Source organism: Aegilops tauschii, chromosome 1, assembly GCF_002575655.3.
Source record: "Aegilops tauschii subsp. strangulata cultivar AL8/78 chromosome 1, Aet v6.0, whole genome shotgun sequence".
Lineage (NCBI taxonomy): Eukaryota > Viridiplantae > Streptophyta > Magnoliopsida > Poales > Poaceae > Aegilops > Aegilops tauschii.
This window is the reverse complement of record NC_053035.3, coordinates 441,263,490-441,284,354: the sequence shown is the minus strand read 5'-3', so window position 1 is coordinate 441,284,354 and position 20,865 is coordinate 441,263,490. Positions and strand designations below refer to the sequence as shown.

The 20,865-nt window shown below is 42.9% G+C and overlaps 1 long non-coding RNA gene across 1 annotated transcript; it reads left to right on the top strand.

Moving 5' to 3' along the window:
- Window positions 1–659: 659 nt before the first annotated feature.
- LOC120964726 (uncharacterized) lies at window positions 660–4,389 on the top strand. Its single transcript, XR_005757010.3, has 3 exons — window positions 660–1,149; window positions 1,253–1,359; window positions 1,861–4,389. It is a non-coding gene; the product is annotated as an uncharacterized lncRNA (long non-coding RNA).
- Window positions 4,390–20,865: the final 16,476 nt, after the last annotated feature.

Here is a 20,865-nt window from a genome sequence, read left to right as displayed (position 1 = left end):
ATGCAGGCATCACCGACTTCCTCCGTGACCAGTGTAATCAGTATCTCCTACTCACTAATACTTTCGTGCAAAATTTTCATTTTCATGCAAGGAGATCACCACCCACGGTAGATTTTCACTTATATGATGAGTACAAAGAAATGATGCTTTATGACTTTTGTGAGGTTTGTAAATTACCTTATGAAGGTAGCGTCAAGGAACCGCGCCCTTGTGATGTGGAAAGTTTTATTCATGAAATCACCGTAGGGGAAAACAGAGGAGTGTCGGGAGCGAGGGTGTCTAGTATTCATTTCCCTGTTTTACGCTATTACTCATTATTTGCTGGGAGATGTTTAATTGGTCGTGGAGAGAGTCGGGGCCTTAGTACCCCTGACCTCGCTATTTTGCATCATGCTTTACATATTTTAACATATAATGAGGCTAGCCAACTTGCCTTCAGATGGCTCCCTCGCGCGCAGCCCTTTATGGCCGTCTGATCTGGCCTTCGGCGTGTCTAAACCGTTGGATATTTGCCTTACAGTCAAATCTTTTTCACCTCACGGTTGTTTTTCGTGTCCAATGATGGGTGGGCTCGCCTCGAGCTCGCATTGGCTGGGTCAGCCCCGCGCTTGTGCGAGAGGTTTTTGCCCAATCCATGCCTCACGCGCCGCATTGACCTGCTTGCCCAATCCCCTCGTCCCACACCAGCTGAACCCTAGCCCCCTTTCCCCGATACCCACAGCGGCCGCCTCCTCTCCATTCCCCCACGCCGCCGGCCTTGCCTCTTTGCTCGTCTCCTCCTCTCCTCTTCCATGTCACCATGGTTCCAGATTGGGCGCAGGTCGCCGTCGTGCAAGAGCAGGGCATCGGGGTCTTCGCGGAGGAGTGGAGGGGGAGGATGCGGAGGACAGGGCGAAGGAGGTGGCTGGCGAGGAGGACAAGCAGCAGGGAGAAGGAGAAGGGTGACAGCTCGCACACCGTCCTCCTCCCCGCGACGGTTGGCTGGTTGACTCGTCGCGCCAGAGTGTCCTCACATCCTTAGCACCATGCATGAGAGGCGCCGCCTCTGCCTCTGGAAGAAGCAGCAGGGATTGGTGGAGCATCGAATGCGGCCGGGGTCAACGGTTGAGGGAGGGTCGCCCACCGGAGCAGCATGAGAAAGACCTTGAGGTGGTTCAGATTTGCCTCTACATCGTTTCTCTCTTTTCCTAGGTTTTGATCTCCTGTACATATTTTGGCCACCTAAGTTCTATCCGCTCTCTGTCAATTTCAGTGAAGCTGCATCATCCAACATAGCAAGATGAAGTACTCAGAAAAAATCGCAGCAAGTGCGATTGATACTCAGGGAATTGATCTGATTCTGAATCTCCCCTTCTTTCGGTACTTATTTCACACTCTCTCTGATTGGTCAATGTGCTATGCAAAGCTGTTTGATATATGGATTAAATTTGCTTTTGTACATGTCCGCATCGTACTTAATGTTATTTCCTTCTAAATTAGAAAGATTTAGACGATAATTCACAGCAATGTCAATGTTAGGTTTGATTCACCACCAGTGCTCTTTAGTTTACAAAGGGTTTTTAATTCAGCATTCAACTCCGCCTTTGTCAATATAAAAAAATTCATAAAGAGATTTGGTCTCTTCTTTATTACCTGGGTGCATTATGTACTATGCATGGCACTAACTGTGAGTATTTTTGCCAGTCAGTATGCATTGGTCTACTTTGGATCTTTTTTGTCTTACTTTATACTTGTTTTGCTATTTGTCGTGTATGCACATGATTTGGATTGATCTACTTAGAAGCATTAGTTTATGAAAATTAATATCTACTAGGATTACTCTACTCCTGTTGACTTGCGATGGCAATTGTGACATGACAGAGTTGTCTGAAGTGGAATGGATTGTCGTCACCTTTGACTAAGCTGTCGAGCCCAAGAACTATGGCAGACTGGTGGCCCAGCTGTTCAACTTCTCAACACCGTTTAATTTTGTCTTTGGCTGTCCTTGCGTCCACTCAGCAGAGAAGTATCTATACTGAATTTCTGCTCTAGATAACTTATACTCATATAATTTATCTCTAATACCCAGTCCAAAACATTAGTTTCAAAATGTAACTCTTTGCAGCCCTAATTTGACAGTACTTTGAGTGCTTTCTATAGGAACAGGAGTGAGCAAAGACGAAGTCACCTGAGACAGGAAAAACCAGAAGTATATGTTAATAACCAGATTTTCAACTTTTGTTGACCTTTTATTTTAACTGAATGATATGTTCTAGCATTTGAGCTACTAATCCTAAATATTCAGTCGGCTATCCGTAAGACGCCACATGTTCTTAGCTGCTATATTTTATACGTGAAATTATTTTCTAAGTCCACATAACGAAGGCAGAAGTCATGAAAATTATGAAAGCCTTTTTGAAAAAATGAAAATTACAGAAAGGATCTTGGAAAAAAGAATTACTTGTGAACAATCATTTTGACTGATGAGCTGATCTCTGCCTAATGAATCCACTGAGAGATTGGAGAGCTTTTCTGCTGCATGAGAAAGAGCCACAGATGGCCGACTAATACCCATTATAGCAGGATTCTGCATATGATGTGCATACACAAGGTGCCGCTGGGTGATACGGCAGTTCTCTGAACATAGAATACTAGATTAAAGCACTCACAGTATTTCTTCAGGCACTCAGATCTCTTGAAGTGGCACCCCTTTGTATGCTTACCCACAGGAGGGCCTTCTGCCAGTTTGCATGATAAAAATACAAGTGATTGTTTGAAAATATACATTGTGCTCTACCTCGCCGTTCTGGGCTGCATGTGGAGGGATATTCCCAATTTTAGGCATAAAGGCCACAGGGTTTCTTTCAAGGCACTAGGCAATCATGAATAGCTCATATATTTAGGGTATGCGCCCCTTGTGCTATATTTATAGCAGGTTGTACTTGACATATATTGTGAGATTTGATCTGGTAGAGAAGAAGGACCGAGATAGTCTGGTCTTACCTACATATATGAGTCGTTGTTGAGGACTGAGCATCGAGCGTGATTCCGTTTCCAGTCCATGTAGATTAGGCATTGGACGACTTAGCTAGAAACTTTATAGGTTTTTAGTATATATATCTTCAGTTATGTTGTCATGATTTGCTTTTTCTGAACCTTGATAATACTATCCTGGATTTGTGACAACAGTCTACAGATTTTTCCCTTTATTTTTTATCATTGTGAAGAACAAATCTACAAAATTCAACCAGTTGTGAACTCATCAAGTACGAGACCTCTGTCTAATATCATTTCTACATGTCGAACCTGAAAGGATGCCAGCCGATTGCTTTTCCAAAACTGATGTTTCATGTCTTGAAACTTTCCCCATTTTTCTTTTCAGAGGACAAAGGACATCCGGATTAGTTAGCTTCTTTTTACAGTTCCTATCCATTGAACTATATGCAGTTTTCAGCTAGACCTCGTTTTACAGTGCCTATCCATTGAACTATGTGCAGTGTCAACAAACATTGTGAGATGCGATGGCTGCAATGGTGGGGCCAAACAATCCTACGGCAGCAGCAATAGTCATCCCACGATAAATCTCTGCTAAATGCTCCTTTCTCTTTACCTCTTTACTCCCGTGTCTCTGATTTTGATGTCATAGTCTATGTTTTTAGCTAGACACCGTGTTTGCGGATTTGATAAAGAAGGGTAGATGAAGAAGCTATCAGAAGATTTTGTTGAACGAAACTTACATTCTGATGTTACGAGTGTAGAAATATATTCTGCATTTTTAGGAAATTAGATAATAGGACCTGCTAAAGGAGAACTTTGGTTAAGCTATTTCTTTATTTGTTTGTGCAACCAACCTTATTTGGTTCTGATTGGAAGATAATACGACCGGCTAAAGGAGATCTTTGGTAAAATATGTCTTTACTGCAACCATGCTTATTTGGTTTTGACGAGCTAAAGTATTGAAGTATATGCAGTGTCAACAAACAGCGTGAGATGATATAGCTGCAATGGTGTGGGGCCAAACAATCCTACGGCAGCAGCAATAGTCAGCCCACAATAAATCTCTGTTAAGTGCTCCTTTATCTTTACCTCTTTACTCCCGTGTCTCTGATTTTGATTTCATAATCTATGTTTTTAGCTAGACACTGTGTTTGCGGATTTCATAAAGAAGGGTAGATGAAGAAGCTATCAGAAAATTTTGTTGAACGAAACTTGCATTTTGATGTTACGAGTGTAGAAATATATTCTGCATTTTTAGGAAATTAGATAATAGGACCTGCTAAAGGAGAACTTTGGTCAAGCTATTTCTTTATTTGTTTGTGCAACCAACCTTATTTGGTTCTGATTGGAAGATAATACGACCGGCTGTACAAACTTCTATTGAGTAAAGCTCATTGTTAAGTTCAGATATAATTATGTGTCTCGAATTCTTATTATTTTTCATTTCTTATGTGAAATAAATCATCAGTGGCATACTTGGTTTCCCATATTGTTTTTGGTTATTGATTTAAAGTGACCTTTTCCGATTTTGCAAACCAGAGGAGTTGTTCCAATTATAAATGTATATTGCTACTTCTTTCGGCTGCCATAAAATGCTAAGCACAAATTGTTGCAATATTAGTTCTTAACTTCATGAGCAATGATATAATATTTTACCGGAGATCATACTCACCGACGACACCGTACACAATACAATGTTAATTACAATGCCCTTTGTAGCGCCATCATTGCACAGTTTCTCCCAACCTTTAACCTGTGTGTAGAATGTGGAAACAATTGAGGATAGGGTGGCTATCCCTATATCACAGGTCTGACGGTGCATCAGAAATTGCCATGTAGTTGCATGTCTGTCAAGAGTCTAAGCATGTGAAAGTTGGCTTACCTCTATATTTGTAAGAGTTGGAACTTGGTACGGTTTTGCAAAATAAGATGATAGCTCGCATTTTCTGGATGACCCAATGCTTCTTTGGTGAAATTTGATCAGTCTTACATATACTTTTGAAATATTATGTTGTATACAGTTCATCAGGCACTGGAATTTGCCGCACATCAGAGAAGCTATCGGCACTTTCGTCTGAGCTGCTGTCCGAACATTCGTCAGAGCTACTATCAGCACTTCCATCGGAACTAATATCCACAGGAGATCTCCTCATGCTCAGCCGTGGCAGAAACCTATGGAATCTTGGATTTTCAATCAAAACAGCCTAATAAAGGCACATTAATATGCCAGCGTAAAAATCCGGCACATCATATACCCATGGAAATGCGGTTGAAAAAGCAAGATCAAATCGCAACCTAATCAACCTATACACCAATAACCATTGGAATAACTACAAGGACTTATTTGCATCAGTATACGTACCTAAATAGAAAGAATTATGGCACAGGGTCTACCATGCCTAAAAAAAGACACATGAGGAGTAAAAATCGGCATAGAAAGAGGGGAAATGCAAGATCCAGATAAATGAGAACTAAATCCATGCCTGCAGAGAAATCCGAAATCAAAGGAAAGAAGAAATCTCACTTGAAATGCTTCTCTCGCCTAACCGAGGAACCGAGGAAGAAAATGGGATAAACAGGTTCGGTGGATGGAGTCCCTGCCACTTCAATATTCTACTCCTGACGGGCCACACACATTGTTGTTCGTGGGTTAGGCCACTTCAAGAAAAGGATTCATGAACCATCAACATAATGCCAGAATTATACTATTACTATGGCTGATTCTTGACCTTTCTATTCCGTTCTAAATCAGAGGATAAGTTTACCTAGGCGGATGGATCTCGTGGAGCTTTTGCAATGGCGGGCGCCGAGAGCAGAGCTGCAGAGGGCAGTGACCTGGGACCGGCGGAGGCCAGAGGGCCGGACCCGGAGTGGCAGTTCGCGGACTTGCTTGCTTGCCGCTGCCGCCACCACATTCCTGTAGGTGCCATCCGCCGCCGCCTCGGCCGGCTGCAGCCTGCAGGCAGCTAGGTCGTGGGGAGCAGGGGAGAATAGATGATGCATACTGGACTGGAGTCGGCCAGTTTGAGGCCTTGAGTTGTTGTGTGGGCTGGACCTCGACATGTGTCGAGTGGGCTTTGGCTGTTTCAGTCTATATATGTAATATATATGTATATATAATTTTTTTGCCCCAAAATCATTGGTATTCCATGGAATACCAGGGAATACCCTTGGCTCCGCCACATATGGGCCATTCGAATATCTATGCCTCCATACACACAATACAAAGAGGTTCTTTTTTCTTCGTGCACATGGAAAATAAGAGTTTGGTGCAAACACTGCTAAAGAATACATCCATAGCTGGTCTATACATCTTATACACATGCCTTTTTAGCTTAGGTTTCTCATCATGATGACCATATTTTAAAACTAAAACAATGCTTGCTTAGCTGGTCTGTACATGTTATACAAATATTTTCTTTTTCCAAACTCTGATTCCACAACATGATAAGCATATTTTCAATATAGCATGGTTTAACACATGATCCTTGCAAAATGAAACTATTTTCATCGACAACAAGGCTTTAGCGGGACTCTGCGCCATTTGGCGCAACAGGTCAACTAGTAGATAGAACTTATAGTTTGGGTGCTATGGTTGTTAAACGGTTGAGTTTAAACGGTACTAAGGGTCATATTTTCGGAGGTATCTTTGCCTCCCGCCTTGCCAAACACTTTGAGATACCTATTAGGCATTATGAAAAAGAGGAGAAACTGTTACCCACTATATATTTAGATTATGACAGCATGGTAGCACATAGGTTTATTCGCCATGATTTGGAAAAGAGACTTATTTACAACATGGTATTTAGCGAGAATACTATTCAGATTATTACCTTGCGTGCACCTTTTTTGTTCGATATCCATTCAGGCAAGTACATTGTTTTGCCCGCGGACATTCATGCATACTGGGAGGGGACATGATCCCCACCTCCCGAGCCATAGCCATCACCTGATCCATACCAGGAGTCTATTTATTAGTGGGATCCACAGGAGCTCGCTAACCAGTGGAACCCCCAGGACCCTCCTCAGAACACTGGAGAGAACTACTTTGATCCATGGGCTTAGACCAACTTAGGCCAAAAGCCTAAGCTTGGGGGAGTACGTATTTCTCGCCGACATTACATTCATGTTCACACACTCATTTCAGTTGTCAGTGTTCATAATTTTTAATTGTATTATTCATGTTAGTTTATTCCTTTTTCCGCTTTTTTTGTATGTTTGAAAAAACCTTAAGAAAAAACAAAAAATTAGTTGGATTACCTTCCATGCATGTTTAGTTGTAGAATGAAAAGAAAACCCAAAAAGATTTCTCGTGTTTCTTGGGAGCTTTCCCGTGTAAATAGTTTTTCTTGTTCTTGTTTTACCTTTCTTCAGAAAAGCAAAAACTCCAAAAATATTTCAGTGTGTTTCTTTGAAATACTTTTCTTTTCTTTGGGGGTGGAGGGGGGAAGACCATGATGAAAATGTTGAGTGGTTCTCATATGCATTATTGTTGATATAACAAAGAGCCCATATTACCTTGTCTTCTCCTCTAAATAAATGTTTGCAGATTCCAGCTTAGTCCAATGCACGTGCACTATTATTATTATCCACACCGTTCCGTCGTGCAAGGGAAAGGCAATAATGACTATATCTGATGAAATGATTGAGATGAGGAGAAGCTGGTATGAACTCGACCTATCTTGTTTTTGTAAATATGATTAGTTCATCGTTCCTGATTCAGCCTATTATGAATGAAACATGTTTGCATTGACAATTAGAGATTATAGTTACTCATGCCATTCTTAATCAGGTAGGAGTTTATAATGGTTTACCTTGCATGCCAACATGGAAATTAAAATGGTCGTGATGTAGTATGATAGGATGGTATCCTCCTTTGAATGACTCGAGTGGCTTGACTTGGCACATGTTCACGCATGTAGTTGAAAAAATATCAACATATCCTCTACGATATTTATGTTCATGGTGATTTATATCCTACTCATGCTTGCATTCAATGTTGGTTAATCTTAATGCACGTTTATGACTGTTGTCGTTCTCTAGTTGTGTCACGACCGGTTTTTCAATAAAATAATTATTGAGAGACCAATCCCTTTTACGGACCAGTAAGGAAGAATTCCTTCTCACTGGTAGACAATATCTTGGTCACAGAAGAAAAATACCAGGAGTACTAAATATAATACAAGGTTGAGCGGAGACTGCCCAACAATTTATTACATGCACGCCGATAAAACGAGACGGCGGATAGGGTGGCATACTACTAACTCACGATAAAAACGGTGGTGGAAATATTACCGCGAAGCGAGTGATATGACTCCTGAAGACTACAGCTCTTCGAGCGTCGGAGTGAGGCTCGAGGAGACTTATTGTGGGTGGCGGAAGCGTATATAATACAAGTGTCCAATATCCGGGATCGCGCAGGACTGACTGGGACTCCTCTAGGCGTCGGACGCGCTATCAAACTCTTCATCCAAGAGATCGCTTTCGTCAACATCTGGCCAAATCAACAAGCCAGGTGAGTACTATGAAAGTACTCACAAGACAGTTCGGACATAAGATATAACAAATGTAAACATGAAGCATATGAACAATTTATCCAGTGCGATCAGACATAGAGATAATAAATACTGGGTGCCAAGCGAGGGTCTGAATGACGCCTCGAGCGGAAACTGCAGAATAGTAATACTGGTGCCAAACGAGGGTCTGAATGACTCCTCGAGAGGAAACTGCGAGAATAATAATGCTGGTGCCAAACGAGTGTCTGAATGACTCCTCGAGCGGAAAATGCAAGAATAATAATAATGCCACAGTCGGACGTCTGAGCGACATCACATAAAGGGCTTATAACAGAAAATAAAAGACGAACATGCCACAGTCGGACGTCTGAGCGACATCACATAAAGGGCTTATATTTAATGTAAGAAACAAAAAAGACACGCCGCAGTCGGACGTCTGCGCGACGTCACATAAAGGGCTTATATTGTAGCTCAATAATACAATAGTTCGGGAACATAAATTATCACAAGTACGAGACAAAAATAAAGTTAGTCCATCCACAGGAATAATAATTTAACTGGATTTACCACTTGAGCTTGTTCACCGGGGACAAGTTTTCCACGCGGATAGATATGGATATACTGATTACACTACTTAATCATGGATACGATGACTTGGAAGGAATTGACTCTGCAGAGTTTGTACTTAACCACAACCAACGGATTTCAGTAGTCACGGGGACTAGTTCCGTCTACGGTGTTTTGGAAGAAACACGTCTAACCAGTACACACCCAATTCAACCTTCCGAAGCCAGGGATCACCCTCGGCAACGTTCAAGAAAAACCTTGAGACGGGGAGGCTACAACCTCGCGTAGCATGGGATCAAATTTCTATACGCGCGCTCTAAGGGGGTGCCCCCCCTCTCGGTCCCAACCGGAAACACCCATGCCCCCTGACCGGATGACTGGCTTTAATCCTGGGCCAAGGTACCATCATCCCGGCCTCTCTGTTTGGTGTGTACACGGAAAGAGGTTACCAACTTACTAAACCGCATCCTGGCAAATGAAACATGTGGTAGCACGGAAGGGGGAAAGAACGATAACGTGACTCCGTCCACGTTAGCGTCAGAAATAGTCGAATGACGCAAGGCTGGTATGCTACAACAGTACCACCTTGCTGCCCTTCATGTCACCACATGATTAGGCCATCTCTCATCAGAGATCATCGCAACTATGAAACATGCAGGGGAAAAGAACGATAACGTGACTCCGTCCACGTTAACGTCGGAGAAAGTCGGATGACGCAAGGCTGGTATGCTACAACAGTACCACCTTGCTGCCCTTCATGTCACCACATGATTAGGCCATCTCTCATCAGAGATCATCGCAACTTTGGAACATGCGGGTAGTTACCTTACAAGCAACGTGGTATTTACCGACACTCATATGCCACGCACAAACTTTCGAGCAAACATGCAAAACACTTATCATATCAAATGTTCAAAAATGCTTGCCTGGTTCGGAGAAGTCGGAGTCTAGCTCGGCGAAGTTCGCGGCTCCGTCACCTCTTCCGGAACCTACGGCAATCACGAAAACGGGCACTAACGTGAAAATCAACGCGTGCACAGAAACTTCTCCAAATATTTTTCAAATAAATCCCATAAAAAACTAGACAAAAATTTAAGACTGTCAGAAAAAGAATCACTCAAAAATCCCTTTTCATTTAAAAGTTATAAAGGTTTCTGTCCAGGGACTTATCTGTAATGAAACAGAAAAGTTCCAGGGTTTAAACTGAGAAACCAGAAAACGCTCCGGAAAGAAATGCGCTAGCTAAAGGAAGAAAACGTATTTTGCCCGAAGGCGCCAACAGAAAATGGTTCGCGAAAGAATAGGACAGAGGCTGACATGCGGGGTCCACATGTCAGGTTTGAAAAGCTCGCCGGCGCCCGAAGACTGCGGTGGACGCCGGCGTCGAACCACGGCGAGTTAGGAGGATCGGAGGGTACCAAGAGCTTCAGCGTCTTCTTCCGCGTCGGTGGGTGGTGGACTCGACCAACGGGGAGCACCACGTCGACGGCGACACTATCTCCGGCGGACGGCAGCTCGGGTGATGGTGGGGAACTCCGGTGGAGGGCTGCAACTTCGAATTGAAGCGCGGGTCAGTAGGAGGGATGCATAGTGAAGTTACTGGCAAGAGAAGGGAGGCGGAGGTGCACACACGGGGGCAAATCGAGGTGGATCCCGTGGCGGGTCGCGGCGGCCGGAGTCGAGGAAGGAGACCTCCTCGGGGCTCTTCCAGTGGCTAGGCGTGCTCTAGGTGGAGTGCAGGGATGGTGGGTGCTCGAGTTGAAGCTCGGGGCCTCTATTTATAGGCGGATCGACGGGGTGGCCGTGAACGGAGAATCTCCGGCGAGCGATTACGGTGATGCAGTGGATTGGCAGGAGGTTTGAGTGGCCAGGCAGCATCAGTGGAGGTTACTGGTGTCATTCCACAGCTAAACGGAGTTGGTCTTGGCGTAATGGCGTCGGTCCACGGTGAGATGGCCGCACGGGCTCGACGGCGGCAGAGAGCGTGTTCCACACCCTGCGGTTCACGACGAGAGCGGCAGCGCGTTCGGGGGAGTGGAAGGCCACGCGGCGAGCTCCGGTGGCTTGGGCGGCGCTGGGTGGCGCCGTCAGCGCCGTGCCTCCCGCTGGCGGCCGCAAAGCCGCCGCTGGCGTCGGTCACGGGGCGGCGCACCTTCTGCTGCTCGTCGCCGACGTCCGCAAGGTGCCAGGCGTTCGTGCGGTGCAGGAACAAGGGGGAGGGGACGAGGAGCAAGGCGACACAGTGGCACTGGCGAGATCGACAACCATCTCTGAAGAAAACGACAGTAAGCCACTGAACTGTTCTCTGAATTTTCTGAACCTGAATTTGACAATGCACTGCAGGTGCTCGACAGAATGATTTGGCTATGAGATAAATTTTTCTGGGGCTGTAACTTGGTGAAGTGACCACTCGCACCCAGAGGCTGCCTGATTTTACTTGGAATTTTTGGAAAAGGATTTGAATGAATTTCTCCAAATTTGACAAATCTGGTCCAAACTTGCAGCAAGTGTAGTTTGAAAATTTTGAACTGAAGACCAGTGGATCTTCATGGATCTTGGTTGAGGGTTCAAAGGACTAGGAGGAGAAAAAGGTTTGGGGGCAAAAATCAAGACAGAAATTGGAGTTCCTTTGTAAATCACCAATGGATAGAATAGAAGACAGAAATTTATTTGAATAAGATTTAAATGGAAAATAAACATAGGGGAGGTTCAACTTGCTGGATTTGAAGCAAATCATGATCCAAAGGTGAGGGAAGGGTTAGGAGAGAGGATTTGCACTAAGGCCATGGCAAGAAGGAATTGTTGAAAGTGGCAAAGGATTATTCCAAAAGCCATAGTGCAAATTTCAAAGAGATTATCAAAAGGCATTTTCCCAAGTGAAAAGTATTTTGTCTTGAGTCCAAATGAAAAGCAAGAACCTCCAAGACCAAAGACAGATCTTAGGTGAATCCAAACAAAACTTTTGCCATATAAAAAAATATTTGAAAGGGAGAGTTCTTTTTAAATTTTTTTTAAATCACCTCCCTCAAGTCAAATAAAAATCTTTTTGAAAAATCCAATAAAAAAACTACTTGGGTGTCACAAGTTGGTCGCTTCCCAGTCACTTTCTAGCCTTCACTTGTACTAAGCGGCAATACTGCTTGTGCATCCACTTCCATAAACCCCAAAGTTGTTCCATATGAGTCCACCATACCTTCCTATATGCGGTATTTACCTGCCGTTCCAAGTAAATTTGCAAGTGCCAAACTCTAAACCTTCAAATGATAACCTATTTTGTATGCTCGAATCGCCCATGTACCAATTAGGGCTGTCAATATCTTCCATGCTAGATGGGTTATTCTCACGATGAGTGGACTCCGCTCATCATTCACGAGAAAATGGCTGGTAACTGGGATGCCCAGTCCCATGCTCAAATCAAAACAAAATAATTGCAAACAAAACTCCACTAGGATTGTTGTTAGTTGGACGGTACCCTTTGTTTTGGACCAGCCGTGGAGTGTGATTGTTGGTGGTGGGGAAGTATAAACTTTACCATTCTGTTTGGGAACCGCCTATAATGAATGTAGCATGGAAGATACTGAGATCTCTTGGTTGTTACGTTAACAATGAAAGTATACTGCTCAAAATATTATTTATCTCTATTTCAAAACTCGAGCTCTGACACCTCTGGAAATCCCTGCTTCCCTCTGCGAAGGGCCTATCTATTTACTTTTATTGCTATGTCATCATCCTCTTATAAAAGGCACCAGTTAGAGAGCACCACTGTCATTTGTATGCATTGTTATTAATTTATATTGAGTATGACTGTGACTGGATCTCTTTTACCATGAATTACTATGTCTAGTTAGTCCTCGATCTTCAGAGGTGCTCTGCATTTATGTTTTGCGGTCTCAAAAAGGGCTAGCGAGATACCATCTTGTTATATCATATCATGATTGTTTTGAAAAAGTGTTTTCATTCGAGATTTATTATTATAGCTCGCTAGTTGATTATGCCATTGATATGAGTAAATGTGAGACCTAGATGTTATTGTGAATATGGTTAGTTCATAATCTTTGCTGAAAACCTGAATGCTAGCTTTACATATTTGCAACAACAAGATCAAACAGAATTTGTAAAAGTTTTTCTTTATCATTTTCAGTTTATCAACTGAATTGCTTGAGGACAAGCAAAGGTTTAAGATTAGGGGAGTTGATACGTCTCCATCGTATCTACTTTTCCAAACTCTTTTGCCCTTGTTTCGGATTCTAACTTGCATGACTTGAATGGAACTAACCCAGACTGACACTGTTTTCAGCAGAATTGCCATGGTGTTCTTGTTGTACAGAATAAAAAGTTCGACTTGAAAATCAACGGAGATAACTTTCAGAATTAATAAAAAATATTGGCGAAAGAATCAGAAGCAGCGCGCCCACACCCTATCCTGAAGGGTGGGGGCGTGCCCACCCCCTGGGGCGCGCCCTCTGACCTTGTGGGCCCCCTGGACCACCACCGACCTCAACTCCAACTCCATATATTCACTTTCGGGGAGAAAAAAATCAGAGAGAAGGATACATAACATTTTACGATACGGAGCCACTGCCTAGCCCTGTTCGTCCTCGGGAGGGCCGATCTGGAGTCCGTTCGGGGCTCCGAAGAGGGTAATCCGTCGCCATCGTCATCATCAACCATCCTCCATCACCAAATTCATGATGCTCACCGCCGTGCGTGAGTAATTCCATCGTAGACTTGCTGGACCGTGATGGGTTGGATGAGATTTACCATGTAATCGAGTTAGTTTTGTTAGGGTTTGATCCCTAGTATCCACTATGTTCTAAGATTGATGTTGCTATGACTTTGCTATGCTTAATGCTTGTCACTAGGGCCCGAGTGCCATGAGTTCAGATCTGAACCCTTTATGTTTTCATGAATATATTTGTGTTCTTGATCCGATATTGCAAGTTATAGTCACCTACTACATGTTATGATCCGGCAACCCTGGAGTGACAATAGTCGGGACCACTCCCGGTGATGACCGTAGTTTGAGGAGTTCATGTATTCACTAAGTGCTAATGCTTTGGTCCGGTACTCTATTAAAAGGAGGCTTTAATATCCGTTAGTTTCCAATAGGAGCCCGCTGCCACGGGAGGGTAGGACAAAAGATGTCATGCAAGTTCTCTTCCGTATGCACGTATGACTATATTCGGAATACATGCCTACATTATATTGATGAACTAGAGTTAGTTCTGTGTCACCCTATGTTATAACCGTTGCATGATGCATGCCATCCGACATAATTATCCATCATTGATCCATTGCCTATGAGATTTTCACATATTGATCTTTGCTAAGATATTTTTCCGTTGCCACTGTTACGATTGCTACTGTTACTTTTGCCACTGTTACCCTTACTTCCATACCACTTTGATACTAAATACTTTGCTGCAGATATTAAGACTTTCAGGTGTGGTTGAATTGACAACTCAGCTGCTAATACTCAAGAATATTCTTTGGCTCCCCTTGTGTCGAATCAATAAATTTTGGTTGAATACTCTACCCTCGAAAACTGTTGCGATCCCCTATACTTGTGGGCTATCACCCACAACGTATTTTTATTTCTTGTTTCTAGATGGAAGCAAACGTTCGGTGTACGTAGAGTCATATCAGTGGCAGATAGGACTTGAGAGAATATTGATCTCACCTTTAGCTCCTTGTGGGTTCGACACTCCATACTTATCACTTCCACCTTTGGAAATTGCTACGATGATTCCTTGCACTTGGGGATTATCACGTATCAAGCATCCCCAAGCTTAATTCCTGCTCGTCCTCGAGTAGGTAAATGATAAAAACAGAATTTTTGATGTGGAATGCTACCTAATATGTTTATCCATGTAAGATTCAAAACAAAAGTTTAATATTGACATAAAAACAATAATACTTCAAGCATACTAACAAAGCAATTATGTCTTCTCAAAATAACATGGCCAAAGAAAGTTATCCCTACAAAATCATATAGTCTAGCTATGCTCCATCTTCATCACACAAAATATTAAAATCATGCACAACCTTGATGACAAGCCAAGGAATTGTTTCATACTTTTGGTGTTCTCAAACCTTTTCAACTTTCACGCAATACATGAGCGTGAGCCATGGACATAACACTATAGGTGTGATGATCCACAAGTATAGGGGATCAATTGTAGCTCTTTTCGATAAGTAAGAGTGTCGATCCCAACGAGGAGCAGAAGGAAATGACAAGTAGTTTTCAGTAAGGTAATGTCTGCAAGTGCTGAAACGGTAAGTAGCGAGTAGTTTGATAGCAAGATAATTTGTAACGAACAAGTAATGGTAATTGTAACAAGTATGCAGCAAGGTAGCCCAATCCTTTTGAGGCAAAGGACAGGCCAAAATGGTCTCTTATAATAAGCAAAGTGTTCTTGAGGGTACACGGGAATTTCATCTAGTCACTTTCATCATGTTGGTTTGATTTGTGTTCGCTAATTTGATAATTTGATATGTGGGTGGACCGGTGCTTAGGTGCTGTTCTTACTTGAACAAACCTCCTACTTATGATTAACCCTTCCACAAGAATCCGCAACTACGAGAAAAGTATTAAGAATAAATTCTAACCATAGCATTAAACTCTAGGATCCCATCGGTCCCTTATGGAATAGTGCATAAACTGGGGTTTAAGCTTCTGTCACTCTCGCAATCCACCATATATTTACTACTCCACAATTAATTCCCTTAGGCCCAAATATGGTGAAGTGTCATGTAGTCGACATTCACATGACACCACTAAGGGAATCACAACATACATACTATCAAAATATCGAACACACATATCAAGTTCACATGATTACTTCCAACATGATTTCTCCCGTGACCTCAAGAACAAAAGTAACTACTCACAAATAATAAACATGCTCATGATCAGAGGAGTATTAAATAGCATAATGGATCTGAACATATAATCTTCCACCAAATAAACCATATAGTAATCAACTACAAGATGGAATCAACACTACTAGTCACCCCCTAGCACCAATCTATAGTTCCGGTAACAAGATTGAATACAAGAGATGAACTAGGGTTTGAGATGAGATGGTGCTTGTGAAGATGTTGATGGAGATTTCCCTCCCCAAGATGGGAGAGTTGTTGGTGATGATGATGACGATGATTTCCGCCTTCGGGAGGGAAGTTCCCCTGACAGAATCGCTCCGCCGGAGGGCAAAAGTGCTCCAACCCAAGTTCTACATTGAGACGGCGGCGCTCCGCCCCGAAAGTCTTCTCCTTCTTTTTTCTAGGTAAAAATGACATATATACCAGAGGATGGGCACCGGAGGTGGGCCGAGGAGGCCACAACCCACCAGGGCGCGCCAGGGGGGCCTCGCGCGCCCAGGTGGGTTGTGCCCACGTGGTGGCCCCCCTCTAGTAGTTATTGGCTCCAATATTTCTTTCATAATCCATAAAAATTCTCCATAAAGTTTTAGTTTGTTTGGAGTTGTGCAGAATAGGTGGCCTAGCGTAACTTTTTCAGGTCCAGATTTCCAGCTGCCAGAATCCTCCCTCTTGGTGTGTACCTTGCAAATTTTGAGAGAAAAGGCATTAGAATTACTCCAAAAAGCATTATTATGGATAAAAACATTATGATGCAAAATGGACGTATCAACTCCCCCAACCTTAGACCTCGCTTGTCCTCAAGCGAAAACCGAAATCGAAAAACATGTCCACATGCTTTGAGAGAGAGGTGTCGATAAAAACAAAATACAGACATATAAGCATCATGTTGATTATTATAACAGTAAGAAATTTAAACAGAATACTTCTATCACATAACTGAAGGAAATAAGCCGTAGAGGCAATAATAAAGTTATTATTTATTTCCTTATATCATGATAAATGTTTATTATTCATGCTAGAATTGTATTAACTGGAAACTTGATACATGTGTGAATACATAGACAAACAGAGTGTCACTAGTATGCCTCTACTTGACTAGCTCGTTGATCAAAGATGGTTATGTTTCCTAGCCATAGACATGAGTTGTCATTTGATTAACGGGATCACATCATTAGGAGAATGATTTGATTGACTTGACCCATTCCGTTAGCTTAGCACTCGATCGTTTAGTATGTTGCTATTGCTTTCTTCATGACTTATACATGTTCCTATGACTATGAGATTATGCAACTCCCGTTTACCGGAGGAACAATTTGTGTGCTACCAAACATCACAACGTAACTGGGTGATTATAAAGGTGCTCTACAGGTGCTTCCAATGGTACTTGTTGGGTTGGCGTATTTTGAGATTAGGATTTGTCACTCCGATTGTCGGAGAGGTATCTCTGGGCCCACTCAGTAATACACATCACTATAAGCCTTGCAAGCATTGTAACTAATGAGTTAGTTGCGGGATGATGTATTACGGAACGAGTAAAGAGACTTGCCGGTAACGAGTTTAAACTAGGTATCGAGATACCGACGATCGAATCTCGGGCAAGTAACATACCGATGACAAAGGGAACAACGTATGTTGTTATGCGGTCTGACCGATAAAGATCTTCGTAGAATATGTGGCAGCCAATATGAGCATCCAGGTTCCGCTATTGGTTATTGACTGGAGAGGTGTCTCGGTCATGTCTACATAGTTCTCGAACCCGTAGGGTCCGCACGCTTAACGTTACGATGATAGTTATATTATGAGTTTATATGTTTTGATGTACCGAAGGTTGTTCGTAGTCCCGGATGTGATCACGGACATGACGAGGAGTCTCGAAATGGTCGAGACATAAAGATTGATATATTGGAAGCCTATGTTTTGATATCGGAAGTGTTCCGGGTGAAATTGGGATTTTTCCGTAGTACCGGGAGGTTACCGGAACCCCCCGGTAACTTAATGGGCCTTAGTGGGCCTAGGTGGAAGAGAGGAGAGGAGGCCAGGGCAGGGCCGCACGCCCCTCCCCCCAGTCCGAATAGGACAAGGAGAGGGGGGCGACGCCCCCCCTTCCTTCCTCCCCTCCACCTCTTCCCCCTCTCTCTCCTAGTCCAACATGGAAAAGGGGGGAGTCCTACTCCCGGTAGGAGTAGGACTCCTCCTGGCGCGCCTCTCCCCTTGGCCGGCCGAACCCCCCCTTGCTCCTTTATATACGGGGGCAGGGGGCACCTCTAAACACACAATTGATCATTGATCTCTTAGCCGTGTGCGGTGCCCCTCTCCACCATATTACACCTCGATAATATCGTAGCGGTGCTTAGGCGAAGCCCTGCGTCGGTAGAACATCATCATTGTCACCACACCGTCGTGCAGATGAAACTCTCCCTCAACACTCGGCTGGATCGGAGTTCGAGGGACGTCATCGAGCTGAACGTGTGCTGAACTCGGTGGTGCCGTGCGTTCGGTACTTGATCGGTCGGATCATGAAGACGTACGACTACATCAACCGCGTTGTGTTAACGCTTCCGCTTTCGGTCTATGAGGGTATGTGGACAACACTCTCCCCTCTCGTTGCTATGCATCACCATGATCTTGCGTGTGCGTAGAATTTTTTTGAAATTACTATGTTCCCCAACAATAACTTCTATCATACACTTCCCATGAATAAGTAGTAGTTAAACACAATCGAAGTATAAAGCAAAAACTCTATGAGAAACCAACAAACTATGTTCTCAGTCAACTTTGCAACTACAATTCATCATCTTTTCAGGAAGGGTCACGTGTCGGAGCCTTTAGGCAAGTCCACATACTCAACCATCATATAGTCTTCTATGATTGCTAACACTCACCTTGTACACATGAGCAAAACGTTTCAACCGGACACATATAAAGATATGGGCTTATAGTATCGCCTCCCAACATACTCACCTCAAGGGTGATGTCAACAATAATAACTCATGCTATCTATATTCAACTAGACATATGTGCCTAGATCTTTCCTCACCACATGATGCTTGCCAAAAGAGAAAAATAAAAGGAATAGAAGGAAAACTTTGACTCTTTGCATAAAAGTAAATACATAATAGTAAAAGATAGGCCCTTTGCAGAGGGAAGCAGAGGTTGCCATGCGCTTATTTGTTTGTATGCTCAATCTCTTAGTGCACAAGAACGTCGCGTTACATTGCCCCTTAAGATGAAAAACTTTATTATGCAGTCCATCGCTTTTATTCTTTGTCATCCAAGTTCCTGCAATGCTCAATTTTCTCTTACACTAAACAATCTCACACATTTAGAAGCAATTTTTATTGCCTTTTTGCACCGATGACAACTTACTTGAGGGATCTTGCTCAATCCCTAGGTAGGTATGGTGGACACTTGAAAAATATTTGGGTTTAAGGGTTTTTGGATGCACAAGTAGTATCTCTACTTAGTGTGGAATTTTTGGCTAGCAAAGATAGGGGCAAGGACCACATGTTAAAGGATCTATGATAATATGACTTCTATGTGAATATAAACAAACATAAACCATTACGTTGTCTTCCTTGTCCAACGTCAACAATTTTGGCATATAATATTTTGATGAGGGCTCACAATCACAAAAGATTTCTAGGATAGTATATTTATATGTGAATCTTCCCTTCCCTTATTAATTCTTTCATGAGTTGCATCACTGACTAATGCTATGTTTATCAATCTCTAATAAAATTTTCTTACTTATACTTGTCCTTATGTGGTGCTATCACCTACCATAGGATTAGTATATGATCTTATTGATTTATTTCCTTTCTTCTATTTGCTTTCTTTCTCTTTTTCTTCTTCTTATTATTTGCAACATGAAAGTAAAGAAAGCAAATAACTCAAACTAAACTTTATTATATAAGTTGCACACGATTACAATGATAGACAACTAAGCAAACTCTCAAAGAAGAACGGATCGAACTAAACTTTATTTCTTCTAAAGCAAAAAGATCGAACTAAGATAAGTAAAAAGCAAAAAGATAGTGGGATGATACGATACCAGGGCACCTCCCCTAAGCTTGGCGGAAGCCAAGGGGAGTGCCCATACCCGATAATTAGTTCTCCTTTGGTGATGAAGAAGATGGTGGTGGTGATGAAGAGATACTATCCCGAAGGATCAAGAGATCCTCCAGCTGACGGATGACGCTCCGGAGATGGATAATATGCTCTTGATGCAGAATATTTTGTATGCGAACTATTTCCATGACGCGAAAAGCTTCAATCTCAGTAGGGGTAAGATGAGTAAGGTAGGGCTTAAGGATATCTTCTTCCTCCTTCTCGGCCAGCGGTGCTAGTGCTGCCACCGGTGATGGATATACGGTAGCTTCCTTGCCCTTGCCTCCCTTGAAGGCATCCGTAGGCTCCCCCCTCTTCGTCTCGATCTTCATCAGCGAAGCATCTTCTTCCATGTTGTTGGAAGTACAGGAAGACATGATGCCCGACTTGATAAATCTGACTAGAAACAGCAAGAAAAGAGAACAAAGGATTTCTCCGCGATACGGTGGTTAACAGGTTCGGGGAGTATATATAGATTTTTTTTATCTTGGGGGACAAGTACATGGAGGAAAAACGGAGTACGAGAGGTCTACCATGTGGGCACAACCCACCTAGGTGCGCCAGGGCGCGCAAGGCATGCCTGGCGCGCCCTGGTGTCTTGTGCCCACCAGGGGACGTTTCCTGAAAGTTTCTTTATTTCCAAAATTCTAAAATATTCGAAAACTGTCAGAAAATATTTTTAGGGATTTTTTGGAGTCCGTTTACTTACCGTATCATGTACCTTCTTATTTTGACGATTCTGGAGTGTTCCGGAAGGACTCTTTTATGTGTTCTTCTGGTGTCAAAGTTTGGATTATATTGCTTTCAACATTAATAG